Below are 5954 nucleotides of genomic sequence, written 5' to 3'. Positions count from 1 at the left end.
AACACTTGTAAATTTTTTTTTTTTTTTCACTTTAAATTTTTTTTATTTCCATACTTTGTAGACCAGGCGCGAACGCATACCCTACAATTTTAATGAATCACGGTTATGCCAGATCAAACATACCCATTCCTGTGTCTCGATATATCTATCATTATATGTAATCAGTTTTTTTAAAATAGTCAACCAGGAGCCTATTCATGACAGCTTTATATTATTGATATATATATAGGGTGTCCAAAATGTCACTGAAGGATTTTAAACTTAAATAGATACAGAATACACACACACACACACATTCAGCTTTATATTATATATATATATATATGTCTGTGTGTGTGTGTGTGTGTGTGTGTGTGTGTGTGTGTGTGTGTGGTCACGAATAGGCTCCTATATGGTTGTCTATTTTAAAAAAATTGATTACATATAATGTTAGAAGATGTATCGAGGATCAGGAATGGGTATGTTTGATCTGGCAGAACGGTGGTTCAGAAAAATTGTGGGGTCTGCGTTCGCGCCTGGCCCCCAAAGTATGGAAATAAAAAATGAAAGAAAAAAAAAAAAACGTTTACAAGGGTTTCTGATATAGATGTACATAAGAATACTTTGATAAGTATGTTTCAACTTAAATAGGGATGGTATAATAAAATTGTGGGGTCTGCGTTCGCGCCCGTACTCCATGGAAATATGGCACAAACTTTAATAAAGACTTTTCATATCATATCTACTTTATAGGTGCAGAGCATGTATAGTACAAAACTATATGGAAATTCAAAGACTTACAATTTTCCTTTTCGTAACGTTTATTTCATCTTGAATTGCTTCATTATAGCTGTTTTGTTAATAGGATGGCAATTTTATGATTTATGTTTAGTCATTGGTACCGTCGGTTTCAAATCCCAAGAGCGATAGGAGCCTTCTATCATGTCTGGAAGTCACACAATGTTCAACGAGCGAGATTAGAGATGCGCCGCTGTACAACTCATGCTCTCTACCGGTCCAAGTTATGACAAAAGGACCATTGCCAGCATCCTCTAAACGCATCGCTAAATTGCCACAAATAACAGTAATGGTGTGGTTTCAAGTGAGGTTAATACCTCATATTTTCAAAGTCAGCACCAAAGACTGCGGTGATACTCTGGTGCATTCAGGTGGCCACTAGCAGATCCTGGGTGTGGCAACAGGACTTATATATATATATATATATATATATACAGAGAGAGAGAGAGAGAGAGAGAGAGAGAGAGAATTTAATCGGGATAACTACTAGTCGTGAATGATGTTTTTAATTAGTAACGGGATGTGCAGTATCGTATCCACATAAATTTGTCCATACCAAAAAATAAATAAATATGTATATATGAATATGATGATGATTGCAACGTCTTGTCAGACGAGTGCCACTCCCTCAGACATTTAAAATCCATGAGCCCAAATGCCTGAGGGATTATCTATACAAATATGATGTTACAGAGTTTTAGCTTTGTACGACAGCTAAGTCTCTCTCTCGGTTCAAAATGTTGAGATCCAGCAACAAGCAAGAGCAAGATAGCCAGCAACAAATTAAACTGCAGACCAGCTTAATGCGGGTAATGGTCTTCCGCTTTATGGTTTTTTTAAATCAGAGATTTGCTTCTCCTAGAAAGGTTGCCTTCACCACGGCTTACGGAAGCCCTCTCCACCCCAATATATGAATATACACATATATATACACATATATATGAATATGTTATATATATATATATATATAGATATATATATATATATATATATATATATATATATATATATATATATATATATATATATAAGGTGACCCAAAAAAACAGAAGTTTTCAATATAATAGCAAAACCATCTATCTACGTCAGGTACGTAGATGATATACTCTTATTGACGGAAAACCTAGAATTAATAAACATTAAAACCGCTCTTAAAAATAATTCTATACTAAATTTCACACACGAAACAAATATAAACAATAGTATCCCCTTCCTCGATATAGAAATAAAAGTCGACACCGATAAATTTACTACTCACCCATACAAAAAACCTACCAGTAATGAATCATGTCTTCTTAATTACAAAAGCGAATGCCCTGATAGATGCAAAATAGCCATCGTAAAAAATCTCATCTACAGAACTAAACGTAATTCCTCCACTAACGAAATATTCTATAAATCACTTTCGAACGTAAAACAAACTTTAATTAATAACGGCTTCCCAAACTACATAGTTGACCAGCAGATTAGACACTTTTTAACTACCATTAATAATAAGAATCACGATAGCAGCGATAATAACATTGACATATATTATTGTAACCAGATGTATGGGAATTACAAATTTGACGAAAAAATGATAAAAGATATTGTGCACAAACGTGTCGTAACCACAGAAAAAAACTCTAAAAAAATATTTATTATTTATTACAAAAAATTTAAAACTAGCCAATTACTAATAAAAAATAACCCTACATCCGATGGCAGTATGCTGAAAACTAGAAATGCCGTGTACATCTTTAAATGTCCTATAGGAGAATGCGTCTCCAAAAATAATTCGTACATTGGCATGACTCGAACCAGCATCTCCCGTCGTTTAAAATGTCACCTGTCTTCCCCGAATAGTTCAATCTATCAGCACCTCATAACACACCACACCCCTAAAAATGAGTTTAGAGACATATCAATAAATAACACGGCCATTTTAACTGTCTCATATTGCGAGGTGCGCCTGAGGCAATGTTAATCCACATTAAAAAACCAACGATTAACCAGGCTCAAAACGAAACAGAGGGCACGCTCAAGTGCTTTTGAGTATTTTAATGATTTTAAGCGATTTTAATCGTCTTTTAATCATCTTTTAATCGTCTTTTCATTTCTTCTCGCTCCTTTCATTTTTCAATTTCATTTTTAATTTTTTACTACTCCACTGAGGATGACCAATGTAGGTCGAAAACGTTCGATATTATGGGAGATTTCTTTTTTCACTCAGAAAATACGTTCGGAAAATGGTCCGACAACGAGAAAAGTAGGATTACAAGAAAAACAAGCATGAGTTATCTGTGCTATTTAATGAAACGTGCATAAAAGAAAAACTGCTGCCTAAATATACTAATATAAATATATATATATATATATATATATATATATATATATATATATATATTAGTATATATATATATATGTATATATATTAGTATATATATATATATATTAGTATATATATATATATATTATATATATATATTAGTATATATATATTAGTATATATATATATATATTATATATATATATATATATTATATATATATAAGTATATATATATATATTAGTATGTATATATATATATTATATATATACATATATATATATATTATATTGATTTTGTTGTTGTTCCTTCTTATGAAACGGATTTTTAATTTTATTATAATTTGATTTTTAAATTTTAAATTATCAATCACATTACTTAATATATATATTATATATATATATATTAGTATATATATATTAGTATATATATAAATATATATTATATATATACATATATATATTATATATATATATATATTAGTATATATATATATATTAATATATATATATATTATATATATACATATATATATATTATATATATATTAGTATATATATATTATATATATACATATATATATATTATGTATATATATATATATATATATATTATATATATATATATATATATATATATATATATATATATATATATATATATATATACTAGCAGGATTACACGACATTGTCCAGGATTCTCCACTCTCCCATACATTTATTGTCATTGGAATCGGTGAAATCGTCAATTTTTTACTCACATCTCTAGTTCGGCCGCTCCCCCACCCCAATCCTGCAGAGATTTATTCCGAACTAGCTTGTAGTCCAAATTGCACTGTAGAGAATCTACTGTTGATTTTATAAAATTATTTGTAAATAATGGTTTCACTTAAAGTTTTGAATGCAAAAGATGGTGACATTTGATGCTACTAAGTCTAAGCTTCTTTCCTTTCGCAATTACAAAATAAAAACCTTCTTAACTACCGATAACCATGAAAAATGGTGTTATTTTAGTTGTTCTTTCACGACGTTACGGCCAATTATTCCTCTGGCCTTCGTCAGGAATAGTCGGCCGAAACGTCGTCAAACAACTAAGAAGCAGATGAGGATAATAGTCCGCAATGAATAAAAAAAATTAATCGATTAATTTGGTTCATGCGAAATGAATGCATGAATAGGAAGCACTTGAAAGAAAGAACAAAAGAAAAAAGAAAGAAGGAAAAAAGAAAGAAAGAAAATAATAAAGAGAGAGAACGAAAGCTGCATTTATCGAAATATCATATTTAAGCGTATTTTACGACCGGGCAATACCGGGCGCCCAGCTAGCAATATCTAATGTAGAATCTGGATTGTCAAAATCAGTGAGCTCTTTCGTAGTGATCTATGAAGAACTTGATCTGTGCGTGGTTTATTGCACAGGTCGTAATCGTCCGCTCTTTGTGTCCGTCTAAAGTCGGTGTTTGATTCTGACAGCGGTTGTGATGTCAGTTGCTTCGTCTTGATCGGAAGATGTCTCCCTCCAAATAAAATCGAAATTCCCGTTTTAAAATAAACAACAGATTTCTATTCTTTTTGAAATGTTGCAATGGTGTTCGTTTTGGGCGAGAAGAGGTGCACCTGGCAAGAGGATGCAACGAACAGCGTAACTTCATCATCTATACAAAAGATAAAATAAATGTTGGATGTACTTCACAATAAGCATAGATGGTATTTAATAACTGTGTCAAGCTGAATCAAATACCTGTGTTATTGGCTCACAAGGAGCTTTCACACAGGTCATCAAAGATCTCATTGATTACAGCCTGTGGTGTTCCCTGGAAGCTGACTGACAACAAGTCTCCCCAGATTTCCATTACTCTCCACTTCTTTCGATGCCATTTACAAATAAATTTGCATTATCACAACAGCTGCTTACCATTGATTTCTCGTTGGCAGTGGCCATTGGTCTTTACTGGAATTTGAGTGGCAATAAGGCTCCCCAAGGTCGCAGTTCCCTTCGTACTTATATAGTGGAGGCCCAGTCAGTGCTCACGCCTCGGTGTTTCCTTCCTCCTTCACTCGTTGGTTATTCGTTTTTTGTTTTTTTGTTTTTTTTCAGCGTTTTTAATAGGTTGAATATCCGTGTGTAACGAAAAATCGTTTGGACAAAAAGAGGTGCATCTGGCAACTAGATGCAACGAGCAGCGTAACTTCATCAATAATGATAAAATAAATGTCGGATGAGATAAAATAAATGTCGGATGTACTTTACAATAAGCATGGATGCTATTTAATAACTGTGTGACATTGAATCAAATACCTTTTTTTAATATAAAGATATCGGAAAACCCAATACCAAGAGTAGAATCATTTGATTCACAAGAACCCAAGTTTGCCCAGCTAGTCAAACTTGAGTCCTTGTAACAGAAAAATATAATAACTTCCGGTAAATACCAGAAAAATATAATAACTTCCGGTGAATACCAGAAAAATATAATAACTTCCGGTGAATGCCAGAAAAATATAATAACTTCCGGTGAATGCCAGAAGAATATCCAGTAAATAAAACGTTGTTTAGTAAACCGTTATTTTTTTTATTTATTTGTTTTATTTATTTATTTATTTATTTATTTATTTTGCATTTCCATAGACCAAACATGGACAGACAGTAAATCGAACTTACTAAGGGAGATAATAACTTCCGGTGAATACTGGGAAAATATCCAATAAATAAAACGTTGTTTAGTAAACCGTTATTTTTATTTTTTATTTTATTTTATTTTATTTATTTGTTTATTTTTTGCATTTCCATACACCAAACATGGATATAAATATCACTAAAACATCCGCTGGGTCATAAGCTTCATTTCGGTACCTTACCTGCCTGGGTG

This window comes from Euprymna scolopes, chromosome 46, assembly GCF_053919585.1.
Source record: "Euprymna scolopes isolate OS-2025 chromosome 46, ASM5391958v1, whole genome shotgun sequence".
NCBI classification, from domain to species: domain Eukaryota; kingdom Metazoa; phylum Mollusca; class Cephalopoda; order Sepiida; family Sepiolidae; genus Euprymna; species Euprymna scolopes.
This window is presented reverse-complemented; position numbering follows the sequence as displayed.